This window comes from Hemicordylus capensis, chromosome 5 (assembly GCF_027244095.1).
Source record: "Hemicordylus capensis ecotype Gifberg chromosome 5, rHemCap1.1.pri, whole genome shotgun sequence".
Classification (NCBI taxonomy): domain Eukaryota; kingdom Metazoa; phylum Chordata; class Lepidosauria; order Squamata; family Cordylidae; genus Hemicordylus; species Hemicordylus capensis.
In genome coordinates, this window is record NC_069661.1 from 216837289 (window position 1) to 216858973 (window position 21685).

General features: G+C 45.1%; 1 long non-coding RNA gene across 1 annotated transcript in view; it reads right to left on the reverse strand.

The window, feature by feature from the left end:
• The window catches only part of LOC128327636 (uncharacterized), a 73024-nt gene extending 53754 nt beyond the window's left edge, over window positions 1–19270 (reverse strand). The window contains exon 1 of the long non-coding RNA XR_008308713.1: window positions 19174–19270. This is a non-coding gene — a long non-coding RNA (uncharacterized LOC128327636). The remainder of the gene's footprint in view (window positions 1–19173) is intronic.
• Window positions 19271–21685: the final 2415 nt, after the last annotated feature.

A 21685-nucleotide genomic window follows, 5' to 3' on the forward strand; every position in this document is an offset into this window, starting at 1 on the left:
TCAAATCCCTACTGGTGTTTCCCAGAATATGAGAAACTCACATATCAGGCAGCAGCAATATAGGAAGGTGCTGAAAGGAATCATCATCTCATACTGCGTGGGAGATGGCAATGGTAAACTCCTCCTGTATTCTACCAAGAAAACCACATGGCTCTGTCGTCGCCAGGAGTCGACACCGACTTAACGACACAACCTTTCCTTCTTTTTCTTTACTCTTTGGTAAGTCTCATACACTCTCTCTTTGGGCCAGTTCTGATGGAACATCATGCTTACATAATGATCTTCTGAAGTGATCCCATGAACACAGCTACATGGAAAAGTCATTTGGCACACCCTCAAGTGGTCCTATTGTACTTGGTACAGTGCCAGCTTTTAACTGTACTGGGTATATCCACACCTAATAAATTTATTTATCTATAGCCCATTTCAGACATTGTGCTGTACGAGTATACAGATGTTTTTTGTACATGTGTTTCTGTGAATGACTGTAAAGATAATGTGTACCGTCGAGTCTATTTTGACTCCTGGCGCCCACAGAGCCCTGTGGTTTTCTTTGGTAGAATGCATGAGGGGTTTACCATTGCCTCCTCCCACGCAGTGTGAAATGATGCCTTTCAGCATCTTCCTATATTGCTGCTGCCCGATACAGGTGTTTCCCACAGTCTGGGAAACATTCCAGCAGGGATTCGAACCGGCAACCTTCTGCTTGTTAGTCAAGGATTTCCCCACTGCGCCACTTAAGGTGGTCTAAATGACTGTACCTGTGTTCATTTTAAAGGTGAACTTGGATACAGGCCCTTCCAATGCAAGGTACAAATAGGAAGTGTACTTAAGTTCTGTACCTGCATTCAGCATAACATGTGAATGACTGTACCCGTGTACAGATCTGAATCTGTGTACAGTGTATACTCATTGTACAAGTGTTGAACATAATGTGTGAATGGGCCTTAGGTATTTATTAGGAAAGTGTAAATAAATTGCAGATGGGGGATGATGGGAGTTGTAGTCCAACAACAGCTGGAAAGCCTCAGGCTGGCCATCCCTGTGCAGGGTGAGTCAACATCCAAGGCCTCAGACTTCCAACAGTTTGGAAGCAATTAAGCACGGGTATCTGGTGGCGCAAAGGTTTATGGCTTGTCAGCCAACTCCTATTTAATTTCAAGTGCTTGTTGTGGTTTTTTGAATGGTTGTGAAAATGAAAGTTGGACAGAGCACACATGGAGCTTTCCCAGACAGCAGGCTTTACCGTGAGTTTACTGCGAGTTCAAAGTTACCCCCCCAAAATGATGCAAAAAGTGAATTTTTTAACCCTGAATCTTAACTAGGCTACACTCTAACGCGCAACGAAAAACCTGAATTGTGTATGAAGTGCTTCCCGATAGCTCGCAGGGACTTTGGGGTAAATTTGGCCGATATGTGAATGCACACCTCTATTCTGGAGGAAGTGCAAACTAAAAGCCAAGTGTGAAAAACTTCATGGAGATGATTGTGACTATGCAGGCCTTTCTAGCACAAAACAGTCCATCACCTCAAGCTGTTGCAGTAATGCAGCCTGCTAATTCTTCCCACCCAGCCTGCTAATTCTACCCTCACACCTTTGTCCTGACTGGCAGCAGCATCTGCTTCCCCAGTGCTGGGATTGGATTGTGCTGTGAGTATTTCTAATCCATTTTTACAGCTGCAGCTGCACTTTTCAGTGATTTTAAAAAACGACAATTCCGGATGACACTGAGGTTAGACAACACTGTTCCAAAAATTGTGATGTATCCCATGGATCCTAGATGCCCAATAAGGTAAGCTGTGCCGTCAAGTCGATTTTGACTCCTGGCATCCACAGAGCCCTGTGGTTTTCTTTTGGTAGAATACAGGAGGGGTTTACCATTGCCTCTTCCCACGCAGTATGAGATTATGCCTTTCAGCATCTTCCTATATTGCTGCTGCCTGATATAGTACCAGCGGGGATTCGAACCAGCAACCTATAATATTAGCAGTCTTATTTTCAATCCCCTCCTGATGATCCCTAGCATGGAACTGACCTTTTTCACAGCTGCCACACATTGAGTCGACACTTTCAACAAGCTGTCCACCACGACCCCAAGATCTCTCTCCTGGTCAGTCACCAGCAGCTCAGACCCCATCAGCTTATATCTGAAGTTGGGGTTTTTCTCCCCAATATGCATCACTTTACAAATGCCAACATTGAACCGCATTTGCCATTTTGTCGCCCACTCCCCCAGTTTGGAGAGATCCTTTTGGAGCTCCTCACAAACTGATTGGGATTTCACTACCCTAAATAGTTTGGTGTCAGCTGCAAAACTGGCCACTTGGCCGCTTACCCCAACTTCTAGATCATTTACGAACAAGTTAAAGAGCACTAGTCCCAGTACATGATCCCTGGGGCTGCTTTAGCAGAGAGTTAGTCTGAGAGAGCCAGAAGTCAGAGGGCTGAGATTCAGAAGGAGGAGGAGTTCCTGTTTGGTGCAGTGAAGATCAGATGAATACAGCTTGAAGTGCCAGAAGGGGCGCAGAAGCAGAATTCCATGCCACCTCACTGCTTACCCTCAATTTCTAGATCATTCATGAATAAATTAAAAGGCATCGGTCTCAGTACAGATCCTTGGGGGACCCCACTTCTTACTTGCCTCCATTGTGAAAACTCTCCATTTATACCTACTCTCTGTTTCCTGTCCTTCAACCAGTTACCAGTCCACACATGTACTTGTCCGTCCCTTTATCCCATTACTGCTAAGTTTTTCAAAAGTCTTTGATGAGGAACTTTGTCGAAAGTTCCTTGCTGAAAGTGTCAACACAATGTGCGGCAGCTGTGAAAAAGGCCAAATCCATGCTTGAAATCATTAGGAAGGGGGTTGAAAATAAAACTGCTACTATCATAATGCCCTTATACAAACCTATGGTGTGGCCACTAAGTTGGAGTACTTTGTCAGTCATAGGAGCAGCCAGCGGCCATGGGGGGTGGGGTGGGGGGGGTGGATTGGGACACCGCCTCCCGACTGCTGAGGGCTCTGCAATAAATAAAGGTGATTTTGGCGTGCCCTGGCACCTTTTTGATTTTTTAAGTACATGAGGTTCCCCCACCCCACCCCGCACAGGTCGACTCAATCAATGCATACTTTCTTGGAAGTAAACCCTGCTGAAATCAGTTGACTTACTTCTGAGAAAACACAAGCTTGGGTAAACGCAAAAGAACATGGAAGTAGGTGCCAAATCCTTTCTCAACCCACACTTCTGTTTCTATTGGAGGGAAACCAATCTGTTTAAAATGCATGAGCAGTGCTATGCGTATCTTCCTCTCTACACTTAGATACTGTTTAGTTCTGAATACCAAAGTGTGAATCTATCCTCACTCCTGCAGTATCACACTCACAATAGTCTCGTGCAGTGCAACATACAAAACTTGTTTACAACCTCTTACTAGGCATGTGCCCAAAACGTTTCGGAGGCCATTATGAAGGCCTCCGAAACGTTTTGGCACTGGGGGCGGTTTCGGCGCTTCAGCGCCGGCGGGAGTAGCGCTTTAAGGGTGGGGGAGGGTGTACTCACCCCTCCCGCTGCATTTCCCCCGCCGGCGCTTTTTTTTTTTTAAGCCCCTCGGGGCGGCAGCGTTCCTCCCTGCCGCCCCGTTTGCCCCATCGGCCGGAAGTGGCGAGTGCGCATGCGCCTGTTGCGTGCATGCGCACCCTTCTGCCGTGTGTGCGCGCGCGCACGACGGGCGCATGTGCATTCGCCACTTCCGGTCGACGGGGCAGACGGGGCGGCAGGGAGGAACGCTGCTGCCCCGAGGGGCTTAAAAAAAACAGCGCACCGGCGGGGGAAATGCGGCGGGAGGGGTGAGTACACCCTCCCCCGCCCTTAAAGCGCTACCTCCGCCGGCGTCGAAGATTTCTGTGCACATCCCTACCTCATACCTTATAGTTCATATCCAGTGGTATAGGTGCAAATTCAGAAGTGCAGGCGCTCTTCATGACAGCCATGCCCCCTAGCCACGCCCCAATGGACACACCCTCAGTACAAAATACCACCAAATGACCTCTTTATACTATATTTGTATTTTATTATTTTATACATATATCTATATCTATATCTATATATATCTATATTTATATATCTCTCTCTATATATCTATATCTATATCTATATCTATATATATATATGCAGTTTTATTGTTTTGTCTGAAAACATGCAAGCTGTTTAAAAAACACTTTAAAAAGAAACCTGCTCAAAGTATACCGGACTGTATTTCAAATAAGCATTAAGTAATTATGCTATTTGAATTCACACAGCTTTCCATACATTAGATATGGCACACTGGATACCACATTCTGTCCAATACTCCCACTACAACACAGAAAAGTAAATTCCAACTAGCATAACCCATCTGTTCAACCATTACATGAAATCTGGTATCTGACAGAGAATGTGAATTCCTGAGAACCTCTGGGCTGTTTCTCATGTTACATTTTTGAAGTCAGAGTGTGTATGGGTGTGGTGGGTGTGCTCATAGAAGTCTTACACACAACACTGGGTGTTATTGTTATTTCCTGATTATTTGGAATGGGAGATAATAAAGATATAGTTACATTCTAAGAAAGGGGGGTTAATGCATTATATACTGTTAAGTGCTCCCCACTTCCCAAAGCAGTGAGAAGTTGGCAGGATTTCAAGGAAGGTTATTATTCATTCATTCATTCATTTATTAACCATCCCATAACAAATTGTTCTCTGGGTGGCTTACAATACAATATTAAAACATGAGATAAAAACACACAACACATTAAATCATAACAGACCAAATGGGTGCAGGGGAGAAAATACAAAATAAAATACAAAACAATTTAAAATACTTAGAAAAAAACTCAGTTAAAGTCATATTAAAATCTAAAAGTCCTGCGTGAACAAAAAGGCCTTTACGTGGCATCTTAAAGAACAAAGTGATGAAGCCAGGCAAACTTCACTGGGGAGGCTATTCCATGAATTGGGTGCAAACACCAAAAAGGCCCTCTCCCTAGTAGGCACCCACCTCACCTCGTTTGGCGGGGCACTCGGAGGAGGGCCTCTGAAGAAGCACTTAAGGTCTGGGTTGGGATATATGGGGCAAGATGCTCTCTCAGGTAACCTGGTCCCACTCCCAAGCCATTTAGGACTTTAAAGGTTGTATCCTTTGGCTGAAGACAAGAGAGCCAGTGTGTGTGATGATTAGGTTAGGAGGACCTAAGATAAAATCCCTGCTTAGCCATCACCCACTAGGTGAGTGACCTTGGGCCAGTCACCATTTCTCAAAGGACCATATAATGTCACAGTTGGAAGGGACCTTGGAGGTCTTCCAGCCATAAGAACATCCCTGCTGGATCAGGCCCAAGGACTACCTAGTCCAGCATCCTGTTTTACACAGTGGCCCACCAGATGCCTCTGAGAAACCCAAAGGCAAGTCCATTTCCTTGCTCAATGCATGAATCTGCTACAGTAGATACCTCCTGATCTACCTCAAAGGGTTGTCTTAGGGATAAAATGCAGGGTGAGTGAGAGCCTTGTAAGTTGCTTTGAGCTCCTAGGCAAAAGGGCAGGATATACATGTGGAAGCTAGCTGCAGAAGATAAAACTTGGAAGATTTCTGGGGGTTCTGTATATTTACAAATATTCAAGCAGAACACTGTGGGCTGCTAATCCTGCATCAAATCCTCAAATAGAGCAACTGCACCCCAAAGGTAGTTTGGTTTTAATCAACTAGTCGTCAGAGTGTTGGATTAGGGCCAGCTGGCTGGGAAGACCTGAGTTCAAATCCCCATTCAGCCATGAAACTCACTGGGTGACTTAACTGACTTCTCAACCTAACCTATCTCACAGGGTTGTTGTGGGGGAAAAATAACCATGTACACCAGTCTAGGCTACTTGGAGAAAGAGCAGGATAGAAATATAGTAAATAAATAAAAAATAAACATCAGCTAAAAGCTCTCTCCGGCGCTTTCCAGATTAGCCGCTCAACAGCGGCAAAATGCTTCCGTTCAGGGAAATCACATTCAAAATGTAAATAGCAAGGTGCCCAGCAGGGAGAGTAGTCTCTCAAAAACTAACAACCTGGAAAAAAACAGCAACCTTTTTATGCCAGACATACAACATTTTATCAATAAAGTGCAGCGATTAAATCTGAAACAAGGCATCAGAAATGTGAATGGCACCCTGCTGTCAGTGTAGGGACTGTGGTGTCATAACACAGGAAGTGTGAAAGCACACTTCAGAGATACGCCGTGACCCTGTTGCAGGGTCTAATCGGGAAAGTGCCTCTGTGTCTAAGTTCAAACTACCGCTGCTTCTGGCTATCTCTCTGGCCCTCCCCTCTCATGGTGTCATATTCCCAAAGAAGGGAAAACAAATTTTCAGGACACAGAAGAGACATTAAAGTCCTTTTGTTACAACTCTGATCAGCTTCAAGTATGTCAGGAAGTAAAAGTAAAGTAAAGTTGTGCCATCAGTCGGTGTTGACACCTGGCAACCACAGAGCCATGTGGTTTTCTTTGGATAGAATACAAGAGGGTTTACCACTGCCATCTCCCACTCAATATGAGATGATGCCTTTCAGCATCTTCCTATATCGCTGCTGCCCGATATAGGTGTTCCCCATAGTTTGGGGAAAGCTTGTACTTTGGACATATTATGCGAAGACCTAGCTCCCTTGAGAAGACTATAATGCTGGGGAAAGTTGAAGGAAAGAGAAGAAGAGGACGACCAGCAGCAAGATGGATGGACTCAATTACGACAGCAATGAATGCACCACTGAGAGACCTTAAAGGCCAAGTTGAAGACAGATCATCCTGGAGAGAATCTACCTATGTGGTCACTAAGAGTCAACACCGACTTGACGGCACGTAATCAATCAATCAATAGTTTGGGAAACATACCAGTGGGGATTCGAAACAGCAACCTCTTGCTCCGTAGGCAAGGTACTTCTCCGCTGCGCCATTAGGTGGAAAACCATTAGGAAAAACCAGCACTTTTTTTGGTAATACTCCAGGAGCCAGTATGGCCACACCCCAAAGTGTTGCCATGCCTTTTGCATGCTTGCATAGCCACGCTCCCTTATGTAGCCACGCCCTTGTGTGCTTGCTCAAAAACTCACTCCCCGCGACACTTGAAAACTCACTGCCCGCCAGGAAATGAAGGCAAAGCCGCCACTGCCACCACCACTGTGATCCCCAGCGGGAAGAGAGTTCCTGGGTGCGGCCTCGGGTAATTTCGAAGCTTGGAGGCGGGGCAGGGTGACTAGGTGCTGCTACTGCTTACTGGTGCATAGCGGAACAAAAAAGCTCTGGGTAAAATCATTGTGATGGGTCCGTTCATATAGTTCAAGACAGCCAACACATATATCATTAACAGTAGCCAGAATAATATAATTATAAAAAGAAGGAACCTGCTAACTGAGCAAAGAGGCCTCTTTTAAAGTGACAATTCTCTTATATTTAGCGGGGAAGAGCAATTGGCCCTATCCAAACCCAGCACAGCATCCCTCCAGTGGCTGTTGCTGATGTCTACTTTATGTTTCTTTTAGATTGTGAGCCGGATGGGGACAGGGAGCCATCTTATTTATGTATTTATCTTTGCTTTGAGAACTTTGGTTGAATATCAATATATATTTATAATATATAAATATCTGTAGCAGTAGTAGCACAGCTCAGGGTGGAAGATGTGTGTGAGCTCGCTCCTTCTGTTCATGTAAAGCCACAGCTACTGCTAGCGCTAATGTTTGGGGTTCAGAGGTAGAACATAAAGAGGGCGTAAGAGAGAGGCCATAATTTGGAGGCAGAGCACATGCTTTGTATGTGTAAATATCTAGGGTTCCAGGGGCTTGAGCCAGGAATCTTCGATTGGAAGGGAGTATGAAGCCTTTGAATTGGCTAGGTCTGGTATAATACTAGGCATCTGGCCTTCTCTCTCTGTCTTTGCCTGGTCAGCAGAGTTGGACTTTTTGCACTTCTGGTTCTACCTCATGCCACTGACCTGAACTCCCTTGGAGCTAGAATCAGGTATGGGCCTGGCCTGACAATGAGTTTCCATTAACACCACTGAAGAAGGGCAAATAAATGATCTGTCAAATTTAGCAAGCCAGGAAAGAAGTCACCCAAGAAGGCAGCCATGGCAGATTCTTCCTGCCCTTTTCCCTCAAGAAGATAACAAACGGAATAAGACATGAAATTCTGCCTAGTTACATATGAATGTATAAGTGCCTGTTTGCACATTACTTTTGATGACTTTGGACTGTGTGCTTCAGTCAGTCAGAAACTGGCCAGCTATCCTGGCTGTATATCTGCAGCAGGAGTATATGCTGGTCAGTCCCTCAATGCTACTTTTTCGTTTATTCTACGGCTGTAGAATAAACCTGCAACCCTGCTTGCTACTACAGCTTCCAATCAGGCTCGGACTGGCCCACAGGGCAACAGGGCATATTCCTGGTGCACCCCATCTGCAGGTCGCCCCTGTGCCCCGCCTCACTCGGCAGCAGTGACTACTCCCACCCTTAAATACCCATTCTGCTCAAAACCTGGCGCCCTCCCCACATACATTCCACCGCCCCCTCAGGGCCCCAGTCCTGCCTTGCTTCCAATTAAAAACAACAACACCACACACACACACACACGTGCTGCACACCGGTGTGCCATTTTTAATTATTATTTTTTGCCATCATTTTGAGAGAAGGAAGGGGCAAGATTAAAAACAAACAAACAGGAAAATATGGGGAGGGGGGAGAAATTCTATCTAGCCAGTAACCAGCAGCAAAGATTAAGCAGTAAAGGCAAGGAGGTACTTTTCATCCTCCTCCTCGCTGGGCTTCATTCTCCATCTCCCCCTCATCCCATATCCCCAGGGGTATGTGTACCACATGTTGAAAAAGTAAGAGTTACATGGTAGGCAGGTTTTATAACCAATACTCTTTTAGTATTCCTTTATAGGAGATGGGAATGGGTTAGCAAAAAAGTGTGCTGTCCCTTTAACCATGGACGCAGTGTGATTTACATGGAAAGTGTGTGTTTCCTTTTTCTAATGGAAACTGTTTGTTTTACTAATTGATTGAGAAAAGAGAGGGATAGGAGAAGACCTTCCTTCCTCATTGCATATCCAGATTTTTTTCCATTAATTAAGAAAGAAAAACAACATCAAACAAAAAACACCTCTGTGTGATGAAGGGGAGGAGAGGAAGAGTGAGGAATCCCTGATGTCCCATAAACCTGATGGCTGTGGGCAATACACTTTAACCTAAGCAAACCCTGGACTGGAAAGCCTGAGGCATGCTATGCTAGCAACAATGGTGAACTATAACTCAGAAGCAAGCCTCCCACACAATAATGAACATTCTGGCAATGCTCTCTTTGCTACTCCCAGGCTAAGATTTATTGATTCCCAGACTTGCAGCATGATCTAGTTAAGAGAATATTAGGATCTGAGCTGTACAAATTCAAATTTGCCTTAGATTTTAAGTTTAAAATTTGTTTTACAGCTTAAGTTTCCTAAACTGAAAATGTAATTTTCCCCCAGCACTAATGTCAAAGATGCAATTAAAAAAGAACATTAACAAATAATAAAAGGCACATAAGAAGAGACCTGTTGGTGCTGGATCTAAAGGCCTATCTAGTCCAGCATCCTATTTCCCATAGTGGCCCATCATATGCCTCTGGGAAGCCCACAAGCAGGAGATGGTGGCACACTCCGTCTTCTACTGTTGCTCCCCTGCAATTGATATTCCAAGACATCCTGCCTCTGAACCTTGAGTTAGCACATATCCATGAGACTATTAGCCATTGACAGATGTGATCCATGCATGGGTACAATCTCCTTTTAAAGCCATCCAAGCTAGTGAACATCATCACCTCATTTGATGGCAGTGAATTCCATGAATTAATTATGTACAGTGTTATGAAGTCTATCCTTTTGCCTATCCTGAAACCCCTGCCAATCACTTTAAATATGTTTTAGTACTATGAAATGGGGGGAAATCTATCCACTCTCCACATCATGCATAATTTTATAAAACTGTTTCCACACACACACACACACACACACACATACAGCAGATGCATTAAAAAGATTTCAAGATTTCTACAAAAACAGTCTGTAAACAAATTAATTTAGCAGGACCATATTGGACACGATTGCCTTAATGTTACCAACAAGCACAGTGTGGCTACAATCTAACACGGAAATAGATGAACTCAGGCCTATTGACCACCTGGCTTCATATCTGTTGGACTGCTGCTTTAGGCTTTTTAAAGTTTAATTTCCATCGAAATTAAAATGTGAACGTTACAAAATGTAAATGTTCATATTCAATTTCAAACGTGCATAATGTTTTGAACTGGTGCAAACATTTCATCTGGCATGTACAGTTGCCAGCTCTGACTGAAGCTGTTGCTAGAGATTTTTCCTCCCAATATTTTTCACAATACCAAGCCATTAAAATCTCCAGTATTGCTTTTGACAGTCACCTAGAGCTTTCCCAGACAGCAGGCTTTTCCACGGGTTTTCTGCGAGGCTTTACTGTGAGTTCGAAGTTGCCCCAAAAACCCAACTCAAAAAGTGGATTTTTAAACTCCGGATATAAATCAGGTTACAACACAGGATGAAAACCCCAAATTGTGTGTTAAGTTCTCCCTGATAATTCACAGGGACTTCGGGGTAAATTTGGCTGATATATGAATACCCAGAACCATGAGACAACCCAGAACCATGAGAGCTAGGAACTTGCTCTTATTACTTGAATTAAATTCATTTCACATCAGCTACCAGATTTTGCATTTGATTGCTGGATTCTGTGCTGGGTGAGGCCATGAGTCACACAGATTCCAAGGCTCATCAGCACCCTGAAGAAATACCTTGTTTGTTAGAAACTTTACCAAATCTTTCTGACTTAGAGATGTCACCGCTAAATAATGAACTGGGTATTTTCTCAGAGGCTGACATTGGAAATGGCCCTCCTTGGTTTTGGCACAGCAAATCTTTCCTTGGCTCAGCGATGAAGGGTGGGAACTGTACAGTAGACTAATTATGTGCTTTCTATTGTACTTCATGAAACAGAAAGGAGCAGCTGAAGGGATTTAGCAGTCCGCCCCCCCGCACAAGCCGTTTCTATGTTCCGCCCCCCTTCCTATTGCTAATTCCAGTGGGGATTGCAGTCTTCTTATACATGTTGTGTATTTAATGTTTTTGTATGGGGATTCTCATATATATGAGAATATATATATATATGAGAATATATATATGAGAATCCCCATATATATATATATATATATATATATATATATATATATATATATAATCCCCATATATATATATATATCCATATATATATATATATATATATATATATATATATATATATATATATATAAATTTTTATATTATTCAACAAAATAAAACATCAACAAAACCATCCCATATGTTAAAAAGGGGGAATAAAGTAAAGTATAAATGCAAATACTTTCTCCCATCCTGGTTTAAAAAAAAAGGATTTTAAAAAATTGTGCCTCCTCCTTTGATGACGTGTGTCCAAAAACTATCTCCAGTGAATGTGGCAGCCCTAATAGTACTGGATCCTTCAAGAAGTATGCTTCCACATTCAGACTAGGGTTGCCATATTAAAGCTTCCCAAATCCAGGAAATTATGCAAATTATGTGGCAACTAATTTGTATTTTTAAATTTATTTATTTGACAGATTTGTATACTTTCCCCTCATTCTCTGCCCACCCTTGTGAATGGATACAGAGTAAAATCTGGGCAATCCAGGCAGTGCATTTGAAATCCATATAAATCCGTGTGGAATTTAGCAGCCGGGTGGAGGAGCAAAAATCCGGGGGCTAATCTAAATTCTGGGGGACATGGGAACCCAACTTCAGACAGAGTTGCCCTCCTTTGGAGGGGCGAGGAAGGCCTTATTTATTTCCCCAGATTAATTTTGTTGCAGAGGCCTCAGAGTAAAGACTGGGAGAGGAATGCTGGCCCCATTGCCAGGTGACAGAAGGCCTGTGCAGACATTATTTCCCCCCTTTACACTCACTGGACATATGAAGGGGAAATGTGAGCCTAGCATGCCCTCCCATGCTAACATGTTGGCTTGCCATTCCTCTAGACCGCCATGCATTCAGCACATATCTGCAAAGGGAAGCTCTGAATGCGTAGACACTGGGGGCCATAGCTAGCCAAATGTGTTTCCCTCCAATGCATTCAATGAACACAGGAATGTGGGGGTGGAATAAGGTCTGCAGAGAGTTACAGGCCCAAGTTGCACAAGGTTAATCACATGTGGTTCTCCCAGTACACTTAAAAAAAAAAAGTAAAGCAGCCACCCAGCCTGCAAACTCCAATTGGAGACCAGCGTTGGGAGGGAGCAGAAAGTTCTGCCATATACTGAGTAAGACCATTGGTCTATCTAGCTCAGTATTGTCTCCCCAGACTTACAACGGCTTCTCCCAGATTGCAGGCAGAACCCAGGGATTCTCTGTAGGCCACTGTGGCTGGTAGGGTGATGGGAGTTGTAGTCAAACAATATCTGAGGACTCAAGTTGGAGAACCACTAGGTTAACCCTCTCTTCTCTGTCAATTTCCCCCCTCCGGCAGATATCCATTTATTTTCTTTCCCAGAGCTGAAAGAAACTGGGGAGGACAATTTGGAGGTGGAAAATGGCAGCAAATAAATGGTTACAGTATCCCTGCTGCTGGCCTCTCATTGCAGCCTGGGTTGTTATTTTACTTTTTTTTAAAAAAACTTGTTAGGCTGGAGAGGAAAAGTACACATGAAGAGTATCACATGTATTTTGAGTGAAAGACCTGTTCCCTTATCTTTTGGGAGATGGCAGTCATACAGGAGCTGAGGATGAAACAGGAAGTGGTTGTTGGCTGGGAGGCAGCATTTCAGGGATAGAAGCAACCAGGCCATGGAGCATTCCCTTGGAATGAGGCCAGACCAGGTACCTGGAAGTTGAGCTAGGGAAAAGAAGGAAAGCTAGATGCTGAATTCCCACCCTCTGACTGAGATCTCTCTCAGTGGATCCCTGTGTCATGGGCATGCTATCGGACTCCAAGGATGAGGAGGAGACAGACAGTGTGACAGTGGAGGAGGGAGTGCAGCAACCTCAAAGGCAAGAAGTTGCAGAGGCAAGCAGGACTGACTCACGGGACGTTGAAAAAGAAACAGAGCCTAGTACGACAGTTCCTGTGAAGGAGGCACAGCCGATCTCAGCTGTAGAGAGGCGTCAGTCGAAGAAACAGGAGGAAATAAGGAGACACATGCACAGAACGGCTTGACTAACAAGAAGAGCTGCTGAGTCAGGGACCCATGATTGAAAGCACAGGGCTTCAGTCTATTTATGATGGCTTTGCCTCAGCCGCATTGCTGGTAGCAACGTTGTGCTTTGGTGAGCTACCCAGCTGTGTTCCTGCTTGTTTTGACTGTGCTTCGACTCCAGACCGTTTGGACTCTGTTTGTGGAATTCGACTTGGACTTGGTTTGACTGACTGGATATTGTAACGACTGGTTTGGAAGTTGCTTACTGCTTGGCTCTGACATTCTCCTTTTGACCCTTTGCCTACTTCATGCTCTGTCTGCTGATATATAACTCAGGTTTACAACACCCTGGTCCAAAAATCCTGAGCTTCCTGATGCATCCAGCTACAATTCTCCCACATTAATTTATACATTGCCTCTTACCCAACAGTAAAGCTGAACCTTTAAAAATTGCCTTATTGCTATTACATAGAAAGCTGCCATATACTGAGTCAGACCATTGGCCCATCTAGCTAAGTATTGTCTACACTAAATGGCAGCAGATCTCCAAGGTTCTAGGCATGTGTCTTTTCCAGCCCTATCTGGATATGCCAGGGAGTAAACCTTGAATCTTCTGCATGCAAGCAGGTGCTCTTTCACTACATGTATGAACACTATAAGATATTCCCCTTGTTGCATGGGGTCATACCATAAAGGGAATATCTTACAGTGTTCACATATTGTCTACATTCAAATGAAAACCAGGGCAGACCCTGCTTAGCAAAGGTAGTAAGCACACTTACTACCACAAGACCAGTTTTCCTCACAAGTCCCACACACTGCGGAAAGGATAGCCCCCACAAACCCAGGGTTTCTCAAGACTTTCAGAAAATGAGAATGGAAGCCGATTGACCACTGACTCCTCACATCAAATCCGGATAAATATTATTATTATTATTATTATTATTATTATTATTATTTACATTTATATCCCGCTCTTCCTCCAAGGAGCCCAGAGCGGTGTACTACATACTAGTTTCATGGCTGAATGAGGATTTGAATTCGGGTCTCCCCAGTCCTAGTCCAGCACTCTAACCACTACACCATGCTGGCTCTCAACTTACCCCAAACTTGCAAATATGTGCTCACCTCAGGCCATTCAGACTGTCTTGGAACTTAGGAGTAGCATTCAGTGCAACCAGACAGAAGGAGGGGCTGATTAGGAGGGTTGCTCTTCAAACTTGTAATGCTTTAGGCCCTCTTCTTCCTTCCTCCTACTCTTAACTTCCCTGGAAACAACATGAAAGATTCCATTTCCCCATCCCTATGTTCTCCTGAAATGTGTAGAGAGGACCATTAGGGAACACCAGAATGATATGAGTGTCAAGGGGAGGGCATTAAAGCACTGCCTCAGATCATGTGTCCTGTTCACTCCACTCCTCAGGTTTGGGTTGCCAACTGGCCCATAACAGCAGCTTGATTTGCAGGAATAATCAGATGAAGCTTTTTCACAGGATTGGATGAGGTGTTATTTGCAACACGTGGTCAAGTCAGAGTTGTGCTGAGAGTGCATCTGCCCTGACATAACTGGAGGACATCCTGAAGTGCTGTTGAGGCGACCCTTCGCGGCATGATTTAAGCAGGGTTTCAAAGTGAGATGATTCAGATGAACACCCTGGCAGCACATTGAGATGTCTTCTGGTGATGTCAGGGCAGGTGCACAAGGTGTGACCCCGTCCTGATTGTGTGTTGCGGCTGGCATCTTGTACAAACCAACCCAACGTGAAGTATTTCACATTGTATTTACCTAAATACAGGACGACTATGAATTTAAGATGAAACCCTTTAAAATAGAGGTTAAACCTAGGTTATACTCTTACTTACCCAAAATTTAAGATGACCCCCTGATTTCTAACATCAAAGAACTTGGGAAAAAACCTAGTCTTGGATTCAGGTAAATACAGGGGCTATTCTCACGATCTGTAAAAATCGGGCTAGGAGAGCCTAGCCTGATTTTTGCAGATCGTGAGAACCACCGGGCTCGGCCGCAAACCCAGTGGTTCTCGAGTGGGTAACCTGCTCCTGTAGCCCTCCCCATAGCCCGGGTTTGCAGAGTGAGCGCTCCACAAACCCGGGCTATCTGGTCGTGAGTAGCCACCCGGAGGGAAGGCGAAAAACTGCCTCCCGGCTCCGGGAGTCTCCCCAGTATGCGCTGCGTGCTCGCGCAGGGCACACTGGGGCTTCCGGGAGGTGCACGGCCCCCGAGCTCCCCAGCCCCAGGGCTCTGTCTTGATCATGAGTGGGGAGAGCGGGCTTAGCCCGCTCTCCCCGCTCAGCTCACTAAACCGGGTCTCACGGATTGTGAGACCCGGCTCACAGTGTTACCTGCTTAATGATTAATGCCTGCAGGTTAAGTTGCTGTCCTATGGTGATCAGTTGAAAAAAACAGCAACCCTACCTCTGATGGTCTCTTTTCCAAGTGTTTCTTGGGGCCAGTCTACACATTACATTGAAACATGATGTAAACAGGAAGCTCCTCTTTTTTTTTTTGTCAAGAAGCAGCCACAAGGTGGCCTGCTCTGAACCCTAATTGGCACCATGGCATGCATGAACTTCTGCTCATGTCCTTTTCCTTGAAAACCATCACTTCAAAGCAGCTATTTGCCTCTGAAGTGGCAGTTTGCAGTAAATAGCTGCTGAGGGTGCAATTTTCATTTGGAAAATGGTGCAGAAGCGAGGTGCTAACCCCCATGTCTCACAGTCACAGTCTGGGTTGCATTCCCCCAAAACTGCTTTTTTACCACCAACAACCAAAAGGGGAAACCTCCTGTTTTAAGCCCATCTCCTAATGCAGGGGTTTCTGGCCTTCGGTCTCCAGATGTTGTTGGACTACAACTCACAATGGCCTGGGGATGGATGCTGTAGTCCAGTAATACCTGGAGACCCAAGGCTGGGAACTCCTGTCTTAATCATCCACCCTCAGATCCTAGAGTTGTCCTAATACCTGACATCACAGGCACTGTTTGGTTGCCTAAAAACAAGCTTTCACCATCCCCAAAACTTTGGAAACTTCTGTCCTTAAGTATAGGAAAAAATGCTTGGAACACCCAATTGTGCTTGTGCTACCACAAATTACCAGTTTGTCAAAGTATAAGAGATGTCCTGCCCTCCCTCATCCTGAGTCTCTGAGGGAGGGGAGGATGCCTCCATGCCTTAAGGAGGCAATCATTAGGCCTCTTCTGAAGAAGCCTGCATTGGATCCCTCAGAGTTAAGCAATTATAGGCCTGTCTCCAATCTTCCGCAGCTGGGCAAGGTGATTGAAAGGGTGACGGCTTCTCAGTTCCAGGCAGTCTTGTAGGAAACTGATTATCTAGACCCATTTCAAACTGGCTTTCAGGAGAGCTATGGGGTAGAGACTGCCTTGGTTGGCCTGATGAATGATCTCAGATTGGGAATTGACAGGAGTGTGACTCTGTTGGTCCTTTGAATACTATCAACCATAGTATCCTCCTAGAGTGTCTGAGGGGGTTGGGGGTTGGAAGCACTACTTTGCAGTGGTTCCACTCCTACCGCAGGCAGATTCCAGATGGTGTCCTTTGGTGACTGTTCTTCAAAATTTGAACTTTTACATGGTGTCCCCCAGGACTCCATACTGTCTCCAATGCTCTACATGAAACTTCTGGGAGAGTGCAGGGCATTATCAGTATGCTGATGACACCCAAATCTATTTCTCCATATCAACCTCATCAGGAGAAGGCATAACTGCCCTAAATGCCTGCCTATGGGCAGTGATGGGCTGGTGAGGGATAACAAACTGAATACAGATAAGACAGAGGTACTTATTGTGTGCGGTCGTAACTTGGGAGACTATTTTGATCTGCCAGTTCTGGATGGGGTCACACTCCCCCAGAAAGAACAGGTACACAGTCTGCGGGTGCTTCTGGATCCAAACATCTCCCTGGTGTCCCAGGTTGAGGGGGTGGCCACAGGTGCTTTCTATCAGCTTCAGCTGATACACCAGCTGTGTCCGTTTCTTGAGATAAATTATCTCAGAACAGTGGTACATATGCTGGTAACCTCCAGACTTGACTACTGCAATGTGCTCTATGTGGGGCTGCAGGGGCGTAGCAAGGTTGGATTGGGCCCAGAGATGAGATTTTAAAATGGACCCTTCCCCTCCCCCCGCAAAGTCCAGGGCCTACACACACCCCAGGCCCCCAAGGATTTAAGTCTGATATTTCAAAATAAGTATGCTGCCTGGAAACACATTTCACTGAAAACACAGATGCACACTTCACAATATATAGCGATATACAATGAATACTATATATTTGTGCTACTTTTAATGCCTAGAACACACTAGAAACACTAATTATTAAAATGGTCCCCTCGCTGCAGATTAGCAAAGGAGACTTTCAACCATGCAGTGTAAGCCTATGTATGTTTCTCAGAATTCTGAACAAATTCAGTAAAGTTTGATTCCAGGAGATTTTTCACAAGGGGCTTTTACAGTCCTTTAACACACATCTCCTCTGGAATGGAGGTGCTGCATTCACATGTTGGCCAGATTTACCCTGCAAGTTATTGGGGAACAGTTCACACACAGTTCAGGTTTTTCACTGCTCGTTAGAGTGTAGCCTGATTTATATCTAGAGTAAACAACAACAACACTATTTTGCATTGGTTCTTTGGGACAACTTCAGTTTTGTAGTAAAGCCTCCCAGTAAACTTGCATTAAAGCCTGCTGTGTGTAAAAGTCCCAGGTAAGTGTGTGGAAATTGCAGCCTCAGGCAGCAAATCTAACCACATTTAGCTGGAAGTACATTTCATTGAAACCTAAAGGACTTACTAGCAAGGAAAGCATGTCTACATAAAAATAAACTCCATTGCACTCAACTGTCTGAGATCCTTCCCTGGTAAGTGCATATAGGATTGCACACGCTCAGTCAGGGATGTAAACCAAACCAAACTAATTTATGCTCCCAGCATATTTTGCTACCTATAGGAGACCAGTAAGTCCCACTGAAGCAAGGAAGATAAGTGGGGAGAAATAGAGAAAAGAGCAAGAATTAGCACCATTCCTCAGGAGAAAAAGGGGCGGGGGGAGAATGAAGAATCTGCTCTTCTTGGTAAAATTTTAAGATAGATGAGACATGGAGCTCAAGGAGCTCCTGAAGTTACATCCTCTGTCCTAAAAGTCATTCTCCCTGATCCCCAATGTGGAAGTAGGGCTGGTTGTGGTCTCTCACTGTTCTGAGATATAAAAACCACACTCTGCAGGTGCTCAGAAGCAGGGTCATCCCTAGTGGGGTGTGGGGCTGGGGGGCAAATCAGCATGTGCAGCGCCTCCTTAACATTTCATATCATTACAGAATCATACTGACTGATGACATACAGTGTAAACAGTGTGAGTGTGTGCAGTTTTTGGACATGTCCAACCAGCTTGGCATTTCTAAAGAAAAATAAAATAAAATAAAAGCACAACACATGATTCACAGTTCTCACTCAGACCTTCTGGGTTGCAAAACAACTTGAACATAAGTGCATTTATGAATGAATGAATGAATGAATTAAATAAAATATTGTTTGTTCCAGAAGTTTTTGTAATTTTCTGCCAGGAAACAAGCCACTTAGGACTTTTTAGATAGTTGGTTTTTTTTAAAGCCAGCATTTCCCCCAATCTGTTTCAAATTAAATATTCAGAGACTTCTCAGTCTCCACCCCACCCCCCCACCGCCATATCAAAGCCCATATACAGCAGCTGCTGCTGCTGTAGATTCTTTCAGTCTCATTGTTCTGTACAGGACAATGACAATAAAGATTTATCGTATCGCCCTACAGCAAGGAAGCAGATCCCTATATATATGGGGGTGGGGGGGTAACCACAAAAAGGAATTCACATTTTACCTCCATTAGTGGTAAAGGCTGGGCTGGCTGGCTGGCCTGGGCAGAGGGTCTTCAGAGAACTGTGGTGGGTAAGGCCAGCCAGCGCTGGCCACTCTGCCTGCCTCCTTCCTTCCTTCCTTGCTGCCTGCCAGCATGCACTTGAGTTCAGGCTTCAGGGAGGCCTGCAGGGAGGCCTCTCTGGAAGCCCCGCCCACCCGCTGAGAGGCGGAGAGAGAAGGAGGAGCTCTAGCAGCTTGCAGGGCAGGCTGCTTAGATTGCCACCCAGGAGGGCAAGCAGGAGAGAGGACAAACAGGGCAAGGGGGACTGGCTGAGTGAGGGGCCTTGGGGCTGGGCGGGTGGGCAATGGGGAGTCATGTGACATGTCTCAGGGGGGCCCTCGAGGCAGTGGGTCTCCCCTTGCCCGATCGTAGTTCCGCCCATGTGGGGGCTGCCTTTGTATGTAGTTCGGAAACTGCAGTCTGTACAGAATGCGGCAGCCAGGATGGTCTGTTACTCCTATCTTAAAAGAACTACACTGGCTACCAATAAGTTTCCAGGCAAAATACAAGGTGCTGGTTATAATCTATAAAGCCCTAAGCATCTTAGGCCCTGGGTATTTAAGAGAACCTCTTCTTCACCATGAGACCCACCACCCATTGGGATCATCTGGAGAGGTTCATCTGCAATTGCCACCAGTTTGTCTGGTGGCTACACAGGGACAGGCCTTCTCTGTTGCTGCCCCGGGACTCGGAAATGTGTTGTGCTCCCTGCTGAAATAAGAGCCTCCCCATCTCTGACAATTTTTAAAAAGTCTCTAGAGACACATTTTTTCACCCAAGCTTTTAACTAGAATTGTCATTTTTAATTCTTGTAAGATGTGTATTTTGAATCTGTTTTATTTTGTTGTAAACTGTCCAGAGATGGAAGTTTGGGGCATATACAAATTTGATAGATAGATAGATAGATAGATAGATAGATAGATAGATAATTCCACATGACTAGGTTCCTTCTCTGCTTCTCTCACAAATTCAGAGTACCCTTCTGCTCGCCAAAAGCCCCTTAACCTGGCAAGTATTGTTTCTATTTCATTCTCTGTTGCCAAAAAACAATCCCACAACTGAAAAGGGAAATTTCAACCCAAGTTATTTCCATTCCCCATTGTCTTTGCTTTGCAGAAAGACAAATAAGTACATCTGTGGAGATTGCAACACTGCCGTGGCATATGTGTGCTTTGTAATACTTAATTTTAGCAGCGTGAGAGGGATTAGTGATATAGAAACAATCCCAGTTCAGAGGAAAGCGGAAATCTGCAGTAATGGGACTATAATTAAACCATAAAAGGAAAATAAACCCAGCCAATGACCCTATGTCTCTCGTGATTAATGCTTACTTGGGTCATTTGCTCTCTCTCAACCTACCTCATCTACCTCACAGGGTTGTTGTGAAGATAACATTGGGAAAGTCACATATACCTCCCTGAGCTCCTTGGAGAAAGGGTGGGATAAAAATAATAAATAAGTCATAACGCTCTGCAAGTGGCATTTCCATTGCCTTCACGATTCCTGTGCAGCCTATGGTTGTACAAGTGATACTGCAAGCAAACGTTAAGGCACAATCTATTGCAGTGGGCCACTGGCAGCCCCAGACTTGCCTCTCACCCCCTCACTCTGCCGACGGGGCATCTGCACTCCCTCACGCCTTCTGAGTGGAGACAGGAGGTGGGAAAGGCAGGAAGGAACCTGGCAAGCACCTTCAGTGAGTGCCTCCCCACACCACCACCACCACTGCTGATATGTGCGCCACTGGGAAGCGCACCACTGGGCCAAGCACAGGCCTGAGGGGAATGTGTGTGCACACTGGCAGGGGGGCATGCTGGCTGCCCCTGCCACATAACCACTGAAGATCGCTGATCAATTGCAATGTTCTTTATTGTAAGACTCGGGAGCCAGTGGAGGCCCCATCAACCCTAAGCGTAGCTCTCTGACTAATTGTTTATAGTGTCTGTGCAAACCTTTGGCCGAAGCTGAATACTCTGTGCAGTCTCCCTGTCACCATGTGGAGGCGACTGTTGCGATCAGCGATCATTCCCGCTTGCTCTTTGCCCAGCACTGTGTGTGTTTGTGTGTGTGTGGGTCTCCTTTAAGGGAAACGGATCTCTCTTGAACCCTTGATCCATCTTGGAAGGTGTGCACAGAGTGCTGGGAAGTGTGGCTCATTGAGCTCTTAAGAAAGGCTCCATTTCTCTTAAAGGGCCCCCTCAGCACTGAGAAAAATATAGTATTGTGTGGAGGCAGCACAGTGGGAAATGGATCTCACATTGAAGGATTTTGGCCAAAGTGCTCCCTGCTTGAAAAAGAGTGAAGGTCACTAATCTATTAGATAGTGGCCATAAGTGTCACAAGCATCTATAGGACAGTGCCTGTAACATCACTAATCAAAGCAGCATCACCTCTCTTAATCCATGGCCTGACCAGTCTATGAACTCACATAGCCCTTTAGGGCGAACTAACAAAGCTCCCCTCAGGGAGGCCC